The 23,009-nt window shown below is 37.7% G+C and overlaps 1 protein-coding gene and 4 non-coding genes across 8 annotated transcripts in view; 2 read left to right on the top strand and 3 right to left on the bottom strand.

The window, feature by feature from the left end:
- LOC120344340 (uncharacterized) overlaps positions 1-23,009 on the bottom strand; it is a 79,077-nt gene that overhangs the window by 41,307 nt on the left and 14,761 nt on the right. The window lies entirely within an intron of this gene.
- Positions 9,766-9,838, bottom strand: Trnar-acg (transfer RNA arginine (anticodon ACG)). Its single transcript has one exon. It is a non-coding gene; the product is annotated as a tRNA-Arg (tRNA).
- On the bottom strand, positions 17,170-17,241 carry Trnag-ucc (transfer RNA glycine (anticodon UCC)). The gene has a single exon. It is a non-coding gene; the product is annotated as a tRNA-Gly (tRNA).
- Positions 18,089-18,160, top strand: Trnag-ucc (transfer RNA glycine (anticodon UCC)). Its single transcript has one exon. It is a non-coding gene; the product is annotated as a tRNA-Gly (tRNA).
- On the top strand, positions 18,800-18,871 carry Trnag-ucc (transfer RNA glycine (anticodon UCC)). The gene has a single exon. It is a non-coding gene; the product is annotated as a tRNA-Gly (tRNA).

Raw genomic sequence — 23,009 nt, 5'->3', positions numbered from 1 at the left:
TTATTATAACTAGATTGCAAGACCAAAATGTACAAAAAAGGGTTATTAGATATTTTGTCCATACGGCATTATATTGCAAAAACGCCATCCGCTAGATGGTGCAACTGAGACGGATTCACGCGACTTTCTCCTTCAGCGAACGACGTCGTTTAAAAATACTCTATGACGTCACACATCGAAGATAACTTGCAGACGACCGTTTATCGTGGCATTCCGAACATTGCAATCGGTTCAAAATTTAGCGAAAATGATAGCCCGTTAAGGTACGCTGATTTTTAGCAGAGAATGACGTAAGTTTTTTTCAAATATGGCTAGATTTTACTTGTCAATTATTTTCTAATCCGGTAATCTTCTGTTGCCGGTATAATAAGCATATACAGAACGAACAAAATGTAACATTTTATCGGAGATTTAAAATGCGTTCTAGTGTTAGAGAATAGAGTGGAACATGAAACAGTGATATTAAGTATGAGGCTTGCAGTGAAAAATCGACATTAAAATGTTACATAAAAGTACGTTGGAGTCGAGGCCAATATGGCCTCCTGTAAGGATATTTTGCGTCGTTTCATGGCTTGAAACTATAATATAGTATATATACTCGCGCTACTAATCAAAACAATTTATTCCGTCGCGAACTTTCCTTCTCCAATACTACTATCCCTCCGCTACAAAGTCATTTTACGCTTAAAATTCCCAATAGCAGATAAAATTTCCGCGTTTTAGTTGCGCTCGACACCGATACAAACCTAAAATTGCAAGTCAGACATAGCTGCTATTCGAGGTGAAAATAAAAAGTTTGAATAACTCATTCCCTTCACGAAAATTCGTCTTTGGCATGGCTTGGTTAGCTGCTCTAGCAATTTTTGATGCATGCTCGTTTTAGTGAGTTTTTTGATGATTTTTGACCAATGAACAACTTTTTGTTACGTTCTTATTGATGTTGCCAAAAAAATGGCCTCGCTCCTCAGCTAATAAGAATTACAAGACGATTGTTTAGTTAATTTATTGTTGTTGTGGCGATTGCAATTGTTAATTGTTTGGTAAAATTGCTTTTAAGCCTTTTCTAATTTCAGTTCAAAAGTTCGACTCTGTCTCTTGACTTAGAATATATTCTGCAATGTGATTGATCACGCCTTCGACTGCATTACCAGAAACAAAAACTCTAAAGTCCGATTCCACATCCCCCATGTAGATCTGGATGCGGTGCTTGGAGTCGTTTTGCGTTTCTCTTTGTATCGGGCGTCATCTGAATATCAAGGTCGTCCCGACGTACGCTGACGTATACTTCTTTTTACGCGCCATTTTCGCTTCTTTTTGTTTTTTTATTCACAAATTATATTTATTGAACATGAATTGAACCTATAAATCGTTTTTTATTTTATTTATGTTGTTGTTATTCTTGTAGTTACCTTCGCTTTTTTCATTAACTAATGCACCAATTGTTTTGAAATTTTCAGTGGTTAAAAATTGTATTTTCCTCTAGAAGTCTATGTTTTATATTCATTTCTAAATTTTCTATGAATCCTATGCGATCTAACATTTCATCCAAAATTTCGCTATATCACTTTTTTATTCAAGAAAACACCTTTTTTAATCCGCCAAGCGTGCCGTGTTTTCAATTTGACGCGACGCTACGCGAAACTCGAGGTTATTTCAGTAGGTGCTTCAGTTTGGATTTCGTGTCCTTATATTTGAGCATCACTCTCTTCTTTTACGTATAATAAAAAATTAAACTACTGTTTTTTTCGTTATTTGGAGAAAAAAAAGTGTGAGCATTCGCCCCCTGGAGTTCCACCGAGCGTCAATTCAACGTGGTTCCGACTAGGTAATTAGGTGTACCGTACCGCAACCCTATCCAGTAGGTAAGTAATCGGCGCGCAAGCGGCATATAGATTTGCCACTGTAAGTAATGTATGAGGAACTTTTCATCATTATGCTAACTGCAAGACTTCGCATTGCTGCTCAGCGAGGGTACTGGTGAGCCGGGTGGATGCGGACGGCACCAAATCACGTTGTACTCATTGACAATATATAACCATGGGTCAATAGTAACCTTTTATTTGTGGTGGTTACTTTTTGTTCAGCATAAAGATGGGCGAGACGGAGGCGTGTAAACTGCAAATAAAGTGTGACGCTGTACTGCACAGGTAATGTGACATTGCGATATTTATGCAATTAAACGCATGCGCCACGCAAAATCAATAGTACAAATATATGACGTTCGGTGATTCCCCATTTCTGAATTGGTTACGTCAAAACGTTGATTGAATAAAACTCGTTGGCGCAATTGCATACTATATATACTATACTTTATACAAGTTTGTTCAAAGCAAGGTATTTATTAGGGGAGTGAGGTACTGGTAGAAGAGTTGCAAGTCTACTGCTGCACTAGAACTAGGAAACCAGATATGAGTATTTGTCCTCAGATGTCTCAGAAAGTAAGTCAAACCACGTTTGCAAACCTTTTCTACTTACACTGTTTGAGTTTGATTCTCAACTGATCCTAATATAAAAATAAGTTTGTTGGCGCTCCAGAAGTATGTGTACCAATATGGAAGTAACTAATTGTGTTCCCCTACTTTACATCAAGCTGTGTAAAGGGACTAAAACCTACGGGCAAGGTGGATGATATTCACTTGGCTAACACAGACAGTCCCCTAACTCGTAATAGAACTAAATAAGGAAAGTCGGAATAATAGTATGGCCTAAACATAACCTGGTTTGCACAATACGGAAGTACCAGTTTGTTTTGATTTCCCGGATACGCAACATAGAAAAAAAATTCAAAACTGTTAACACTCAGAAGATTCTCGGGAAAATTGCCAAAAAGGTTAAAACACGTGCAAATGTGCCAGTTATTATTACACAAACGAACATACAAAAGAGACAAAAGCACGAATGTGCATCTAACATCTAACTTGTGTGACATAAACACACTGCAAAAGGGCGATAGCTAGCAAATTAGTATTGAAGCGAATTTAATATTTACATATATCCTTGGAAAATTCGGATTTCAGATATTTGAAAGTACACTCCAATACCAGAGAGTGAAAGAAAGGAAGCTTTATACTGATTCCTCATCTCTGGTAAAGACCCTATGTGAGTTCTCTGTACCGAGCTAAAAGGCGGAAGCATTCGCCTCCAGCACCGTCTAAAGTTCCATCAAGTCCCTTTGTAACTTGAGAAGGTTTATTAAGAGGTACGTAGGAGTGAGCCTGATAGATGCGGACGGCGCTATCAACCTACTTCTGTTTATTGGCAATATATAACCATAGTTTAATTTTAACCTTTCAATTGTGGTAGTTACATTTATCCTGGGCGAATCGGAGGCGTGTTCACTACAAAGAAAGTGAACGAAACGACACAAAGAATATGACATTGTTATATTGTAAATAATAAAACCTTAAGGTTGGTGGTTCACCCAACCCGGAGGTTGTGAATTGTAAACGTCAGTTTAATACTTTAGAGCAGAGGTGTGCAGCCATTGTTACAGAAGGTTCAGATACAAATGAAGACCGTACGGACCGTACATAAAAAAATTCGGCCAACAGTCCCGAACTCGTAATAATTGTAAATCGGAAAATCGGAATAAAACCATGGACTAACCCTAACCTGGTACACTCACTATACAGGAGTAACTTTATTTTATGTATCATAGAAAAATCCAATCCCTGATTAATAAAATAGTGATGTTTTAGTTATTTGGAGATAAAAAAAAAGGTGGGAGCATTCGCCCCCTGGCGCCGTCTAGAGTTCCACCGGGCGTCAGGTTTCGTTTGCAGTTTTGTAAGTGAGTTTGTTGTCGATTGTGAGCTTAATACCATGAGGCTTCAGCGGGCGCAAGAGCGAGCCCGGTGGATGCGGACGGCGCCAGTTAATATCGTACTCATTGACAATATATAACCATAGTTTAATTTTAATCTTTCATTTATGGTAGATATATTTGTCCTACAGAAAGCAGGGAGAGTCGGAGGCGTGTACACCGATGACAAATGCAATGCAGGAAATGCGACATTGCCATGTTTCTGCGACGAAACGAATGCAACACGCAGAACCAATACAAATATCCGACGTTGGGTGATTCCCCTATGCGTGTTGTCGGTTACGTTTAAACGTCGATTCAATGAAACTCATCCGCCGAGAAATTACTTCATACAAGTTTGTTCAAACTGAGTTGTGCAAAAGTGGAAAAAGTATCAATAATAGAGTCATAAGTGTAATTTATTAAATGCGTTGCTCTATTGGCGTTTCTATGCGAATTATCCTCGACATTTGTATAAGAAACTATTTGTATTCAGACTTCTTCGTTTAAGTAATTTCGTAAATGGTTATTCCAAATCATAAGTTCGTTTCAAATAGTCAAATAGATGCCAAAAATATTATTGCTTGGCTAGGTAACCAGATATGAGTGAGTTTTTCCGTGCGATATATGTTTGCAGGTACTCCCGTAGAGTGTGTGTACCAGGTTTACCAGGTTAGAGTTAGGCCATCATTTTAAACCTATTTTCCTTATTTCAGTTCTATTACGAGTTCGGGGACTGTTTGTGTTAGCCAAGTGAATCCCCCCCTCCCCCTGCCCATAGATTTCATTCCCTTTACACAACTTGATGTAAAGTAGGTGAACGGAATTAGTTACCCCCATATTGGTACACATACTTCTCGCCCGTTTGCAAACATATTCTAATTTCATTTCATAATTTCGACTGCAACTCTGGACTGAAATTCTGAACCCCAAAGATAAGAAAAATTTGATTGATTTCGATACAATATCAACAAAGAAAGCTAAAGTTCGATTTTGCATCACCTTTAGAGAATGGTGTGAATTTTCTGTACCAATGTATAAACGAGAATATCGGTCAGAGACCGAAGACTTATCGATCGAAAGTTAGGGGTTCCACCAAAACAGCGCTCTTACTCCATAGTGACACCTTGCGTCCAATCACTAATTAATCAATAACTCGCTAATTATACGACATAATTCATTCAAAATCAATAGGCTTCTGGTCCGACATATGATGAATGCACATGCAAAATCTGGAGCAGATTCAATCTCGCTTTCGTGAGATATCGCGTGCATCTAACAGACAGACAGACAAATACCTATCAACATACTTACCGATTAAAATCGATAAGCAACAAGAGAGCGATGCTCAAATATATGGACATGAAAGCCAAAACGAAGTGGCATCAAAACTTCTACTAGAGTACCGGTAACGATGAGATGTGATCACGGAACCACGGCACGCAATTTTCACTTTTGATGACGTCAACTCGAAAAAAAATTCGAAGTGAAAAACGAATACCATGGAGCCCACAGATGTTGTTGATATAATTTTAAAAATTAGCCTTTTAGGGACAATAACAAGCTTTATCCGCTTGATCCAATAGTTAAAAAAGAAGATTTTTTCGCAGCAACAACATACCTACAAAACGAGAATATCGGTCAGAGACCGAGGACTTATCGATCAAAAGTTAGGGGATCCCCCAAAACAGCGCTCTTATTCCATAGTGACACCTTGTGTCCCATCACTAATTAATTAATAACTCGCTTATTATACGACATAATTCGCCCAAAATCAATAAACTTCTGGTCCGAGATATGGTGAATGCACATGAAAAATCTGGAGCAGATTCAATCTCGTTTTCGTGAGATATCGCGTGCATCTAACAGACAGACAGACAAATACCTATCAACATACTTACCGATTGAAATCGATAAGTAACAATCCACAAGGTACCGGTACACACTTTGTGTCCAATAAAATCAAAAGCTTCAACACTGAAAATCTAAGAGCAATTGATCCAGTAGTTGAAAATGAATATTTTTCGCAGCAACAACATAACGACAAAACAATTTATAAGGTACCGGTACACACTTTGTGTCCAATAAAATCAAAGGGTGGGAGCATTCGCCCCCGGCGCCGTCTAGAGTTCCACCAGACGCCAAGTTAGTTTTGTAGTTTGTAGGTGGAGTTTGACGATTTTGAGCTTAACACCATTATTCGATCGCATAAGCGAGCTCAAGAGCGTCAAGCTTTTTACGTCATTTGTAAAGGAGCTTGACGATTTGAGATCAGCACGATGCGAACGCGGTTAGGCTTCAGCGGGCGCAAGAGCGAGCCCGGTGGATGCGGACGGAGCCAGCTGATACCGTACTCATTTCCAATATATAACCATGGTTTAATTTTAATCTATTATTTGTGGTAGTTACATTTGTCCTACAGTAAGCTGGGCGGGTCGGAGGCGTGTACACCGATGAGAGATGCAGTACACGAAATGTGACATTGCGATATCTCTGCGATGAAACGAATGCAGCACGCAGAACAAATACAAATATTCGGCGTTGAGGGATTCCCCTATGCGTAAGTCGGTTACGTTCAAACGTCCATTGAATGAAACTCCTTGGCTGAGTGACATACTATAATAAGTAAGGTATCCGAAAGTGGAAAAAATCCTGATAGAAGAGATGCAAGTCCACCACTGCATCGGGCAGCTAGATATAAATGAACTTATATTTCAGAAATAGACAATATACATTCGAAATAACAGCAACGAATGGACGCAGCACCGCAATTAAAATCACGCGTTAGGTACTTCCCCGTTTTTGTCAATGTCGTTTTCCTAAAGAAAGCCTCGGTGCCAATTTATACTCAGTAATCAGTAATTTATTTTTCCAACATAATAAAGTACACAATGTGAATAAACAATACAAAAAAGGCTTATACTCACCGGTTAATCGGTTGGACTCCGACTCCGGTAAAAATATGCCACAATCCACAGCTCTGGCAAATGTCAAAACGCCACTAATTATTTCACTGAATAAATGGAGTATTATGTGTAGGCTTACCATACGTCCCGCTTTAGGCGGGACAGTCCCGCTTTTCAGCGTTTTGTCCCGCCGTCCCGATAAGTCAGCCAAAAGTCCCGCTTTTCCGGCATAATACACAAACATGTTCTCGTTACTGTTGTTTCTGTGTAGCGCAGCGCTAGCCTACTTACTGAGGGTGAATGCGTTCGTTTCCCACTGATTCCCATTGATGGCAGACGTATCGTATCGCATGTAAATCCAATACTAATTAGTCTAAATTTGAATTATTTGTACCAGTATCGTTAACGTCAATTCCTTCCTATTTTTCGAACTGAACCCGATATTTGGACAGAGAATATGCGCATGAAATTTCGATAAGAATATGGTCAATAAAGACAGCCGAGACAGCTTTAAATGTAGTAATGTAGGCCTATGTAGTAAAATCGGAAAATGTGAAGTTATGAAATCACAGCTAAGGGGTCGTTGTCTTTCGAGGCGTCCCGATTTGAAGTCACAAAAACATGGTAACCCTAATTATGTGTGATATGGTTTTTCCACGTGTTGCCCCCCCCCCCCCCCCCCCCCCCCCCCCACTTGTGTTTATCTTATTTCCTATTTTATTGAGTGTCATAAATACCTAAATTGGTGGCGCGGGACGTAAAAAGGGCGCAAAGTTGTATTGGGGTGCGTTCTGCCTAGGTAAAATAGACTCGTTTTATGTGGGGCACGTCCATTCTCGTTGTTTATATATGTTAAATTAATTTATTCTGTTTTCGTAACAAAATCGATATCGGACATTGTGAAATGCTGATTTGATGGTAGCAGATCCCGTTTGGAAGGTTTGGAAGAAAAACCGGCGACATTTTTAAGTAAAAGCTACATCATACAAAGACGCTCATATCATTTGCGTTATTCAGAATTCAAACATTGAAAGAATTTTATTGAGAATGATCGCAAATACAGATTAAATTCATTCGGTATTCTGAATAACCTAGTTATCAATAACAGAACGTCAGTCGTTGTGAATAATCGCACTACTCACCATTGTAAGATTACTCTGTGGTTAAATAATAGCAATCTAGCCCAGACCTGCCCGGCCTTTAAGCCGTGAATGAAAACAAAATCTTACTACGGGGACGATAGGTCAATATAGTCTATAGTTAGGGAGGATTAAATAATTTAGTTTGACGAAAAGTCGAAATAAACGATATTTGACGAATGCAAATAAATGATATTAATGCGTAACAGAGAATAAAAAGGCAAATATCCGTAAGCGCGTTAGGCTAACTATTATGACATCACAGTTAAATATTCACAAGGTTATCGCCACTGGCATATCTACGTAAAATGGCGCCGTGGCAACGTTCAAAATGTTGGACGCGGACGTTCGAAGTCATAACTAAAACTCAGAAAGCGAATAAATTTGCTAAGCGTTTTTAACAGCCTATTTAAAAAAGACTGATACACGCAAAAATTTTCGTTATCAAATATTTATTTTCTTGAAATTTTTACAACTGGGAGACACAAATTATTTTTGGATAATGACGTTATATGACGGTTCCCCGTGCCCTTTGCTCCGATATTAGAGAATCTCTCCGCAGACTTGGTTGGTTCATTCGGAGACAACAAATGTTTAAATTACTTCCATAATCACGCCATAAAACAGTCAAATTTACGATCTACTCGCGCTTTTCCACTAAATAAATAATTTTCTTCAATAAATCGCACAGATAACCCATAAAAATTCCCACATCAATTCATTCAATCAACAGTTACCGGCAGACGAACGCTCAACAATGAATCATTGTGACGTCACTGACAAGTCCGTGACAATTTGTGAGGGAACAATATTGTTTTTACCAACGTAAACTGAAACAGCAAAATAACTTGGATGAATTCTCTTTTGTGCAAAATATTACCAATTTTGTAGCCAAAATTAGCTTTTTTATAAAAAGTTTAACTCGAGTACTATTTTGAAATGACTCAACAACGCAAGAATTTTAGCTAAATTGGAATAACAGCAAAAATTTAGTACATTTTTGTTTGTTTATTATTCCAGTTTGGACCATAAACCAAGTCAATATTTTGAATTGAGCTCTGGTTTCCTTTAAATCTCGCCAATAAAAATAAGATTACAAAGGTTTGATTAGATTGAGTAAATAGAAGATTTATCTGGTCTAAACCAATTCGAAGGTTATATATGTCCACGTCTGTAACTCTACTCCCAGATGAATCTCCTTTACTTCTGAGTGAGTGCGCGTAATTTTTCAGGGTGCTCCCGAAGTATGCGAACCAAGATGGCGGACATCGGAACGTAACATGGGTAACAGGTTAGGGTTAGGCGATAATTTTTTTCCAATTTTCCTTATTTTAGTCCTATTATCAGTTCAAAGACTAGCCAAGAGCCTCCCGTAGTATTTAGCCTATACCTAAAATTATGGCCTAACCCTAACCTAGTACACATATTACATTCCGATGTCCGCCATCTTGGTTCGCATACTTCGGGAGCCCCTTTTTCAGAGATGAGTATCCTTTACTTCTGAGTGAGTGCCCGTAACCTTGCTCAGGGATGATTCTTTCTTACCTCTGAGTGAGTAAAGTGACCTTTCCTAGAGCAAATTTTCTCCAAAAGCGCACAGATGCATTGGTCAGCCCTAGAGCCACAGTGACATACTCTGGAACGGTCCAGAATTTAATAAAAAATGTTCCAATGTTGCGCCAATGTTCCATTATTGTCCCATCACAAATCTTGACTTTTTCTTTGATTGTTTCATTCGATTCAGTTTATCTTAAATTAGGATAAAGGCGAGACAATAACGTAACCGAAGTAATTCTAGTTTATGATAAAAAGAACCAAGAAAAGCATATTATAGAAGATGGGCGATAATAAGAGCTATTGCGTGACTCCTAAATTAACAATATTTCGATTTGAAATCAACGTGAGGAATTGAAAAGAACGAGCACGCCAGGATTCGAACCTGGAATCTTCTGATCCGTAGTCAGACGCGTTATCCGTTGCGCCACGCGCCCACACGCCTGGGGCGGTTTGAGTTGTGTTTTTTGTCGGGACTGCATAAGTGTCATTAAGGGGGAAAAATAAAAGAGAATCGAATAAAGTTAATTTACGACCAATGCCAAACATATCGATAGGTATAGCGTAATATCAGAAATAGACTCTGTCCACTTCAAGTTATTCCTTGCAATTAGTCGTCTTTCGAACGGATTTGATAAAAATAAGGTCGCACGCACTCATTCATCTTTAAGCAAAGTTATGAGTGACTAGTGAGTGAGATGCTAGCGGGGTTCGCATTCGAAAGTGTTTTCTGATTATGCTACAAATTTCACTATATCCAAAAAATATTTGAAGGAGGACGTTGAAAGATGAAGAAAGTCCGTTCATCAGAGTCGAAAAGAAATAAAGAGGAATTTTAACCCACCTGCTGTTAGTCATAAGGGCCGTTGTTTGAAACGCATGATATGCTCTGTGAGAAAAGTGGGTGCTCCAGAAGTATGCGCACCAAGATGTCGCACAACCTGAATCCTAATCGATACACAATACTATGTTCAGGTTGTGCGCCATCTTGGTGCGCATACTTCTGGAGGTCCGAAAACTGTTTACTGCTTTTGTTGGGGAGCTTCAAATGATCTGCTGAACTATATAAAATGCCAAAAGTTACCGAAACAATTTAGGGTACTCCTGAAGTATGCGTAGTTGCGTACCAATATGGCGGACACGGGAACGTGATAGGTGTGCCAGACAACGTTCCCTCTACGCTGGCCAAGAATCCCCGCACAGTACCTTTTTTAGGAGCTCACATGGCCTTCTATTCCGCACAACTAAGAAAGCTCTTAGAGGGAACGTTGGTACCAGGTTAGGCTCAGAACATAATTTTATTCCAATTTTATTTATTTTAGTTCTATTACGAGTTCGGGGGCTAGCTAAGTGACTCCAAAAGTATTTATACCTGAAATTATGGCCGAACCCTAACCTGTTACCCATACTACGTTCCGGTGTCCGCCATCTTGGTACGCATACTTCGGGAATACACTATAACAGGGCTACTCAACTATTTTTACCGAAGATCCGCATACAAAACTTCAAAAATATTTGGGTCCTGTTTATTAAGAAATGATATTTCGCCATCCTTAAACACACACTTCCTCGGCCGACTAATGATTATTAACTATTCAAGATTGTTTATTATGGAGTTATAGTTCTTTTCTTCATATATATTTAAATCTATAAAAGTGATTTTATAAAAGAAAATGTCAAAAGTGGGGCTGATAATCCAAAATAAAGAATTAGGCGCGGACCGAATCGAATACCCGAAAGGTCCGGATTCGGACCGCGGTCCGCCAGTTGAGTAGCCCTGCTCTATTTAGTACTATCCTGGTACTCTCGATTGGCGCGAAGTTCAATTTCCGAAGCGCGGTCTATTGGCCAAATCACGGAATCGGAAGTCGTCAACAAAGTCAAGTGATGTTAAGATAACCAAAACGTTATGTTAGCACGATTGAATGTTATTTCATGGTAATGCTATGTTGTTCTAATGGAACCCAATAGATGGTACAGCGGTAACCAATGATAATAAATATTACAAACGGGAAAACAATAGTCCATAAAATCCCTTTACAATATGAATTTTGTTATGAAGTCAGTTCTCAATATATCTTAACCAGGTTTGTTGTTTTTTGTTTAGTAATTGTTCAATTATTTTACTTCATTTAATACATCTGTGAGGGCCAAAACAATATATGGTATCGATAAATTTTCTTTGCAATTATAAAAAATTTTAGGACTTCATGGACACCCTATATATTGAACCGAAGGAACCAAAGAATTTCATCTCCGGCGGCCTATCGCATAGGTATTGAGCTATGGACTCAACGCACTTTTTTCAGATTTGTAAGTTTAAAATAAATCGGTCTGGTAGGTAATCAGATTTTAGTTAATCCGAAAATATGGCTCGTTACTTACAAGTGACATCTTGTTCAGAGCCTTTTTGGAAACAATTCAATGGAAATGTTGGAAAATGTCTTCCAAATAACAAAATTAATATTCAAATACAACCATAACTTTATATCGATGATGGTAAACGTGTAGACTACTAATCGTCGCTACATGAAGTATACTGTGCTTCCAAGTCCATTGTTGACATAAAATGACGCACAACCTTATATTTCAAGTACATTCGTTGAACCTGGACGGAGCTTTGGAATGAACGACTGGTGCATTTGAACATGAATTCGCTAAAAACCCACACGTGAAAAGATTGTATTATATAGAACAACACTCTGTCTTTTGCTGCTATGAACCATTGACTTCATTAAAATCAGGAAATTCACATATGGATCCAGCAGTACAAGAGAAATCAAACGGAGCAACGCATGGATTGGCTATTTGGAGTCTTTGGTAAACAGTATTTAATATTCCATATCAGAATAAAAATTGGGAAAAGTATGCCGTGATCTGGGTAAAGTTTTGCGGATACGGAAATAATACAAAGGAAAGGTATTCAAACAGATCTTTCAGGGGAAAGGGAACACGATAAGATAGCCTTTCTATAGCGAGATTTTGCTATTAGGCATATCCGTAGTAAAAGTTGTAACAAGCAAACGATATTTAAAATCTTTATCGTCTGCTTCACATAATACTGTGCATGTTTTACTCGGAATGACATTTGTTGTAGAAATACAGCAAAACCAGTGCAAGCAATGAAAATAGACAAATGAGAAAGAAACATAAAACGAATACCAAATACGCAAATCCCTCAGACCCGTAATGGTTTAGCTATCTCATGGATTAGAAAATCTAGTTCCAAGTAAACAGTGTCTGTGTACTTTTCATACCACAGAGCGCAATTTGTGTGAACTGTCAATAAACAAACATGACTTGTTGCTCGGATGGTTGCGACGTTGTTTACAATCAGATCTGACGATGTGTAATAAGGTCAGAAATAAATAAAGTCTAACTTCGGAGGTTTTAGCGCATAGCAATGTCTCTAAACAAGACTATGGTCGAAGTAAACGAAGAAATAACAGTGGAGGTTTTAATGTAGGCAATCTCTCTAAAAAAGGCTCTGTGTAAATAGTTCTGATTTTACGGAGTTGGAATCGGTACACATGTAATCAATCGGATATTCAATTGCGAAGTGGAAAGATTCCGATCATATCAAAGCAGATGCCGTTTGAGTGTCAGTAGTTTCTTACACAAAGCCCTGTTCCGATATAAGGTGTAAAAAAAAATCATGAAAAAAAAATGAAAATACTTTCAGTGCGCAGTGAATCATCGAGGATTGCTGACATTTTTTATGAGAAGACATTTAGCAAAGTTTCCCTTTGCTGGTTTATTTCGAACGTTTACGGCAAGTAACCTAACCGTTGAAAATTCCTGTCAATAATTTCATTACTACTCACAACAAAGATATAGAAACAACATGACAATGCTAAACAAGAGAGAACATGCTTCACCAACGGTATCACTACATCTGACATATGGTTAGCGTGATAGAGCCGTCCCCGAGGTGACATTTCATTTGAAGGTATTTTCTTAATGGAATAATTACTTCTCAAAAAACAGTCATCACGTATAGAACAGGCATGGACTATATACTCAACAATTTAAATCAACGATTCTGAATTTACAATTAAAAAAATAAAAACAAATGAAAGTCTGTCAACGCGACAAGACAACAACGCGCCAAAGCAGTATAGACGTTGTCCATATGTCATTAAAATGTAGCGTTTGTAATTGAATTAAACGAATTTTTTGGATTTTCCTACAAAAAACAAACCCTACCAAGAAAAAAAAAACGCTGACACGTGCAAAAACCTGCTCAAATCATCAAAACTATACTTGCTTATTGAACTCTCCATTTATACCATATGTATAAGTATATAAGTATAAATATAACAAAAAAATATCATTTCTATCAATTTTTTGCGGCTGCAGAAAGGTTTCAAGAACTTATCATATACCTTATACGCAATGTAAGTTCTTTTTTGCATATAAATATCATATTTTACAATTTGGCTCGTTAAATTAGCCAGACGATTCACTTCTTTTAGTCTGAAATATCAATCTATGGGTTCACTTCGTGTTCGATAAGCGATCAGCTAACAGTTATACGAAGCTGATAAATGCCGGAATGTTTTGGGTACTCCCGTAGCATGTGTACCAGGTTAGGGTTAGGCCATAATTTTATTCCGATTTTCCTTATTTTAGTTATATTACGAGTTCGGGGACTGTTTAGCCAAGTGAATATACTCCCTGCCCATAGGTTTCATTCCCTTTACACAACTTGATGTGAAATAGGCGAACAAAATTAGTTATCTCCATATTGGTACACACACACACTGGAACGGCATATTTTATCTCAAAACATTAACAAATCATTCAATATATTGGCAACATCAACATACTTTAACAGACGAGACGTTAATCGTGGGAAACTGAAATCAATACAAACTAATTAAATATCAAGTTTAAATGGACATGTATCCAGTGGCGTATTTCAAGTACGGATAGTGAAATACGGTTAGTGAAAGTTAATAGTGAAATGTTTCATCAAAATAATTGCAACTTTTTTTTAAGTTTGTATGTCATCTTCTATTTACTGATTGAAAAAAATTACTTGACTATGACTTGCGTGGGAATTGTTACCATTGATACACACATGACTAGGTTTACTACGATAAATGATGGAAAAACTATTTCAACTCATACTATGTATAATCAAAGTAAAGTAAATTATCATGTAAGGTTGAAACGTGATAGCAATCATTATTCACTGACTCAGTCACATTTTGGAATTTTATGCTGCCAAACTTGCCGTAAAGCCCTCTTCAATCATGGGCCATGTTTGAGCTTTATATAAAAAGAAAAATTAGAACCTTGAGTGCCGCGTTAGTTTAACGTGGGAAATTGGGGGGGGGGGGGTGTTCTTGCCCAGTATTTTGTATGTCATCATTTTTTATTTCCTGGTTACAGAAATTTGACTATTACTATCGTGGGAAGTTGGTTACCATTGATACACGCATGATTGGGTTTACTGCAATGAATAATAGAATCAATGCGTCATCCTTCGTGACGTGGAATAATGCCAAGGCCGACAAATCGTTTCCACTTGAAGATGATAGTTTTGTGAATTGATTACTAATGAAAGAACGTGATGCATACTAACCGATGATACACTAATTTTAAGTGAATAAATCTGTAATACCGATTGTGTTTTTGGCGAAGGAATCTTATCGAAACCTTTGAACCCTTCTGATGATTTGCCTGAAAGACATGGAATAATGCCAATGTCGACAAATCATTTCCAGTTGAAGATGATAGATTTGTAAATTGATTATTTAAGGATAGAAAATAACGTTATGCAAAACAGTCGCGCTAATTTTAAGTTTATAAAACTTTGATTTCGATTCTCATGTCTATGTTTATATTCTTATTGTAGTGTTGGAATAGAATTCATTGTATAATGTAGTCGTCCCCATCAACCCTTTAACCCTTATGATGATTGATCTGTAACCTACGAATGTGTACACCTTGTTTATTATCGTAACCAAACACAAAAAAAGCTAAGATTTAGAATTTGATACGAGATGTGCTTTGTCACAAACTTATGACATACCGGTAAATAAGACATGGAAGAATGCCAATACGGTTAAATCGCTTTCACTCAAAGATAATAGTTTTGTTAATTGATTACTAATGATAGAAAATAACATTATGCAAAACAGTCGCGTTGATTCTAAGTTTATAAAACTGTTATTGTAATCTGTGTTTACGTTAAAGCAGTGTTAACGCACTGTTAAAACTTCAGTGCAATGCAGTTGCTTCCAACCTTTGGACCTAAAATAAAACCTTCCAATACTGTTATGTACAATCTGTATCTACTAAAAGCAATGCTTCTCGTCAAAACTACACACAGAAATCGTCTTGGGTTCAGAATTGGATGCGAGATGTGCTTTGCCACAAACTTATACCGCTAATTGAGATGATTATACACAAACAGTGTCAAACGTCCCATTATACTTCGTACATTGTACTCAAACAAAAACTTGAAATTTTTTTTAAATGAACAGAACTATTTGTTCCTTCAAGAAAGATTATGCTTTACCCTGTAGGATGGTTTATACTTTATAGTGTTTTCCTTCAATTTGTCGTGAGATATATCGCGAAAATTGATTTTTGTCTCATATTATTTATGCATGCAAACTCATTGCAAAGCCTACGGTTTCTCCAAAATCGCTTGAGAACCTCTGATTTAATATGTTTATGGAGAAACAATAGAAATTTTAAATTGCCTCCATGGAGGATCTGAATATCTATTTCGTTGATGACAACAATGTGCACAAATATGATGTATGAGTGTGACGTAACAAAGAACATTGTGATGGAATATATATTAAATGATGGATAATCAAATTTGAATGACTAAAGAGCGATTTGTTATCAAAGACTTGGCGGTTGAGTGACCAATAATTTCGCTTACTTGAAGATCCCCGTGTTGCAAGGTATGATTGCCTGCGTGGTGCTATTATATTTCATGTTTTAAATCTTATATGAAGTTTTGGCGAATTGCTTGACTTTTCGTTCCCTGTGTCTTGTCATTTTTAAATCATGGTGGAATTCAAAATAAATTATCCGGTTCAATTCGTGAATTTAAAATAATCCAATATTCATTCCGTTGTCAAGAAAAGTAAACATGCGTCGACCGAATATGCATCTGAAACAAATACCTGAACAGCACGCAAGCTGAAATAAATAACTGACTAACTATTCCTACATGGACTCGTCATCGCACGAGAGGCCGTGTTTCGCCATATGTGCGAAACGTCTTATCGGATTTACTCCCAAAACAAATAAAATTGAAAATACTATATTCTCATCTCGCTAGGTTTACAGATTAAGTTTATTTGTAAACCGGTAGGCTTCGGCGACATTAACGAAATTACAAAAGAATTTTTTCTTCCCGTCAAGTTTAAATGACGAAGGCTCGGCGGTGTGGCGCATCGTGCTAAGCGTTAGGAATACGCTCGCCACCGCATCTCTGATTACCCTTCGTGGGTTCTCAGGTTCGAATCCCATGCGGGGATGATCATGTGTGAGAGAATTGCTGGACTCTTCGCCGCCGTATGGTGGTTCAGTAACCGCTGGTCGATTGCGGCTTCCTCCACCATCAAGTCCATGCTTCCGAAAACAAAATAACTGGCTAACTAATCCGATACCCGACATGGACTGGTAACCGGACGAGAGGTCGTGGTTCACCATATGATTGAGCCATCTTATCGGCTTTCCTCTCCCCTGAGATAAATATATGTAAATCCTAAGAATCCGTTGTCGTGAAAAACAAAGATGCGTCGACCGGGAGTCGAACCCGGAACTATTGCTTGGAAGGCAACAATGCTAACCGTTACACCATCGACGCCGACGTTTCGAACACCTCCAGCAGACAAATTAGTAGCGATAACGCGATAACAACCCCCCAAGGGTTATTTACATAACATGGATACACTCGAGAATCACAAAATATTTGTTGTGAGAGAGGCAGATGAGACGAAACGAAAAGTATTCGAAAAATGTCTCCTACAATTTGGGGAATAAAATAAGCGTCCTACAAGGAATCACCTGATTTCACTTGTATGGGGATAATTGTGTTCAGTTTTTTCCGAGTTTTCTTGATTGCGATGTATAGAATAACACGGAATGATGGCCAGTCTAACCCTATTATGATCTAATAATCCTGTGTGTCGAAAGTCTGCTTTATTAGAGGTTAAGTGCTAATGTTTAAGTAAGGGTTTCGTGGTGTTTCAGAATTTTTTTCCTAAAACAGCCCGCTTTTCGAAAAAGTGCTGAACGGAAATATTGTAGTGAATGGAGATATTCGTGTAAATGTGTGAATACCTGCACCAGGTCGTAAATACATGTACAAGTACCCTGCACATTCGTGATTCAATTTTGAGCAAAAATGGAAGTAATTTCTCTATGAAAGTAGGCCAATTATTGACTAAAATACCTGGGACGAGCGTTGAGTTGTAAATTGTGAGTATTCCAATCAGCGAAATATATCGTGGAATTGAGCAACAATCTCGTGATTAGGGCTTGCTAAAATACATCGATGTTTCAGTAGGAATTGATTCGAATATTTTTCCTAATTGAACAAAATCCTCAAAATGTCATCAAAGTTTAATTATCTGTTTTTCAGGGTCAATTCGCTCATACGATAGCGGCTCAAGTAAGACGCAAGTAAGATTTCCTCAGGCCACGAATCGTCGGCGTCGATGGTGTAACGGTTAGCATTGTTGCCTTCCAAGCAATAGTTCCGGGTTCGACTCCCGGTCGACGCATATCTGTTTTTTTACGACAACGAAAACTGTATTTTAAACTTGAAGAAGTAAAATCTTTTCCAATTTTAGGAATGTCGCTAAAGCCGTTCGGTTTACAAATATCCTGTAAACCGGGCGAGATGGGGAGACCGAATTTCCATTTTTATTCCAGAGAAGAGAAAAACCGATAAGACGTCTCACACATATGGCGAAAACGACCTATCATCCTGGTTACGGAGTTCATGTCGAGCATGGGAATAGATAAGCAGTTATTAGTTTCTGATCCATGAACTTGAAGGCGAAAGGAACGGGCCGTTGCGTTTACCACCTTCTGACGGCGAGAGGTCGAGTAATCCACCTTTAATTATTTATTCATCACTAGTTTCAAAAAGTGGACAAAATTTCGTAGAAAACAGTTTGATTGGAAAATCCAAAGTCAAGAAAACAAAGCTACACCCCCTAAAATCACATTTCAGTTCTTCTCTTCGCGGTAAATGTTTCAGCGACAAAATACTCAAAAGAAGTTTTTATGATGTCATGAAGAATAACGAGGAAATTATAGACTATATTTATTTTAAACCATTATCGGATGTTTTGCAAAGTGGTAGATAAACGATTACGAGTGTTTAAGTTGTAATTGATAACGACGTAGGATCGCCAGCGTCGATGGTGTAACGGTTAGCATTGTTGCCTTCCAAGCAATAGTTCCGGGTTCGACTCCCGGTCGACGCAAGTTTACGTAGTCAGCTCTTCTCTGACCATCGTCCGGTTTCAACGTTTTATATTACACGAAAATTATTACAGCACCGGGCACTGGGAGAAACATAATCAAATCGGATGTATTCTTTAATGAACATGCCCTAATTAAAAATAGATCTCATTTTCAAAAATATTATTTTAGAATGTATTCAAAATAGTGTCGCATCCATAAGGTCGTAGACGAATACCAAGGACAAGACCACGGATTTGGGTTCATATGCAGGCTAATAATACGCCTTGAGGAACCTGATAATTGTGAACTTAAAAGTAATCAATATTTCAGTACGAAAAGTCTGCTTGAATCTGAGATGTTTCTTGCAGATTAATGTAATCTTCCAAATTTCCCGCAAAATTTATTTTCCTTATAAGATAGAATTTACATATTTATCCCGGGGGAGAAGAAAGCCGATAAGACGGCTTAATTATATGGCAAACCCCAACCTCTCAGCTGCTTACCAGTTCATGTCAGGTATGGGATTAGTTAGCCAGTTACAGTATTTGTTTTCGAACCACCCTTACGGCGGCGAGTAGTTCAGCAATCCTCTCGCACATAACTATGGTGAAAATGCCTATCATAAGATATTCTACCCTTCAATTCTTGTCTCTCGTAAATATGACGATCACATAACATCAATTAACGAACCAATTAACTCGCCAACACAAAATACAAGCGCGAAGAAAAGGGACACTACAAATAAGTGTGGGATAAACGTAATTTGTGTGATGGAAACCGCGGTACAACAATTGACTGTTGAAATTTCTTTTTCAAATGTATCTCAGAATTGCGCATATCCATACACCGTATTCGACAATTTTTAAAATCTTCTTCGCTCACAAGTGAGCCACAACAATCACTGATATCAAAGAAATGACTGGCTACCCCATACCCGACATGGAATGATTCGCTAAACCATGAAGTCCGGTATAAATATGTAAATCTTATCCTAAAGAAGCCATTATGTGTTTGGGAGAACCGGAATCTTTCCTGTACAGCATTGTACCCCCAAATCATTATACCCAACTTGGGTGACGTGGTGCGCGGAACGATAGTCAGGCGATTGGACCAACTAAAACAGTGCCCACCAAAATGAGTATTACATAAAGCCAAATGCTTATTGAATACCTCTTACGTGTTTTTGATTAGAATAGAATAGGATGGGATTTTTATACGTATGTATTGAGAGAAGTAATGCGATAATAATTGTTCAGCACGAAATGCTAATTTGCGAAGTGCTTTTTATTTCTCCTTCTAATAAAACTAAAATCTGATAAAGCGGCTTAATAAATATGATGAACCGCCTCCTATCGTCCATATCTGGTATGTGAATAGTTAACCAATTATTTGTTTCAAACATTTGGGAATGATACTAAAATAGAGATGCCATTATTGTCATACCCGCGTTAGTAATCTATTTCATTCCATTCTTCTACGAGCGTTGTCGTCAAATAGATTGTATTGTTCGTTAATAATTCACCAAACGACTATGCCATTATTACGACACACTCTTATTTTTAAATAAAGCAAACATAAATATTCTTTACTACCGTAAGCTCTAATCTTCAGATTAAGTCATGGCGATGGTTACACAGCCGTTGTGCCTACATGATAGTACACCGAACCTTTGAGGTATAGTATAACTATAGCATTGGAATTTTTACAGCTATTAAATCAAGTATTGTTTGAAAATACTTTCAGAATTAGATTTAAAATATTATCCTTCTATCCACAACTGAATTGGGAGTTGCTCTAATTTCCTAAGAAAATATACTCAAAGCAAACTCACTCACTCAAAAGTAAAATAAGCTCATCTCTGCAATTGTAAGGGACCACTAAAAAGCCAAGAGCTAATGAAACCATATACAATTATGCTGGTGCATTATGTATTAGTTTGTGTTTCAGATTTGTTCCAGACAAATGGACTTATGGCGGGGGAAGCCGCAACCAGCGCTCGGTTCGCATGGAAGTGTGTTTGTCTGGGGAATGAGGCAGGAAACGGGCGAGAGTTCACAGCCAACTTTTTTCATTCTTTCACGGTTATGCACGTTCTATTACAGATTACAGTGGAATATACATTCATTCTCGATTAACCGTGTCACTATGTAAACTATCGCAAGATAGTTAGAACCAATAAAGCAATCACCTGCCGATGACAACAATAGGCACGCGGCGCCAATTCTCGAACAAAAACACTTTACTGTTAAAAAACACATTGGATTTCGTATGAATTCAACATCATTGCTTTTCATTAACAACCCCTACAGTTTTATTTCAATATAAGACAAAACAGTCAGATTCATATAAACCAGTATTGCCTAATAAAAATTTAATACCATTTTCGCTTATTCTCTATAAATAACTACGAAATTCTAGTAATTTTTACTATTTTTCGGTACCTTAAGAACAAATATACACACATACGTCCAAAAGTGAGTTATGACCGCATTTAGGAACAGAATCCAAATATTTGCAAGCCGTTCGTGACAGGCGCTGATGAATGTGTTTTGAGACTTTATATGGAAAGTTATCATTCTTTTGTTTTCGATGAGCGTGACATCATAAACTGAGAATTATTCATTCTTACAATGTGCTGGCTGACCTGTCCTGGCGCGGTTTAACTAATAGCATTTTTAATATAAGTTGCGATTTTTTTTAAACCGCATATCTTCCGGAAAAAAATTTCCATTGCTCCAACACTTTCCTTTGTCTCTCTGAAATATATACAATATATCTAGTCATAGATATCGTAACACTGTCTATTAAAGTTAACTATCAAACAGGATTACTCGATTCTAACTAAACATCCTGATGGATGGTAAGATGCAGGCATGCTGAGTAGGGCTGGGCATTTTCGAATACCTGATGATTTCAGAATCGAATCGAATATTTTTTTCGAATCGGATCGAATCTAGAATACTTGGGAGGTATGAAATTGTATGTAACTTTCTTATTGTATTAGGTCCTCCTGCATACACATAAATTACGGAAAACGTAGAATATATCACTCAGACAGATTGCAGAGCGTTCACATCCAATAAAAACACGTTTTCATCAATAACCCACTACAGAAAAGAGTAGTATGTCAGAATTGCGTTGAAAAAATTGAAAAAATAAGAAATTTACCTCGACAATTGGCGGAAAGAAAAAAACAAGATGACGGCGATTCGAAATTTTTCTCTAAACCGATTCGAATAATTTACGATTCGATTCGAAGTGCCCACCCCTAATGCTGGGGGCAAGTGAAAAAATAATTATTCTACGTAATGTAAGACAGCAGGCAGCTAGACTAGATCTCTCCTTCTTCGTTGCTTTCGTACTGGTGAATCCATATGCATTTAATGCAAGGATACTCAAACCAGATATAAACGACCTTAGGTACTACTGAAGTATGCGCACCAAGATGTCGCACAACCTGAATCCTAACCTGATACACAACCTGAGTTCAGGTTGTGCGCCATCTTGGTGCGCATAATCCAGGAGGTCCCGAGTTTGTCTATCCTACAAAATCCAAATCTCCCGAATTATGCAGAATGTCTACTAAGACAAAATATTTTGCGTGTAGGCTTTATATCATGTCAGCTATGTTGGACTTCCTAAGTTAATTAAAATACAATGCAAAAGTGGGAGAAATAAATCCTCTGATAAGGATATTTGTCATCAACATCACAGCGGGTTGTAGCAAAGATAGAAGGAAAGATTAGGAATGAAGATGGATATGTGATCCCAATCGTAATTTGAATGGCCTACTCAGTATGAGACTATTGTGATGCCATATAGCCTGATTAGAATTAGAGATGCGTATATGGCCTCAATCGTAATTTGAATGGCCTTCCTGTATCGGTCTGTTGGGCTGCCTCACAGTCCAGGAATTTAAATTTAGTGCAGCAATACACTATATGTACATTGACAATCTAGCGCAGTCTTTTATGATGAAACTTTCAGATGTCGATTTCGAAACTTTCGGTTTCAAATGTCTCTAGTTTAACTATACAACAAGACATAACCAGGCCGAGCACTCTGTGCTATTTCAAGTCGTTCCATGGGTTTGGCGAACTTTGTGAGAGTTATGGCGAAAGCGTAGTAAAAAGTTTAACCTAACTAACCATGTCCGAT

This window comes from Styela clava, chromosome 1 (assembly GCF_964204865.1).
Source record: "Styela clava chromosome 1, kaStyClav1.hap1.2, whole genome shotgun sequence".
In the NCBI taxonomy this organism is placed as follows: domain Eukaryota; kingdom Metazoa; phylum Chordata; class Ascidiacea; order Stolidobranchia; family Styelidae; genus Styela; species Styela clava.
This window is presented reverse-complemented; position numbering and strand designations above follow the sequence as displayed.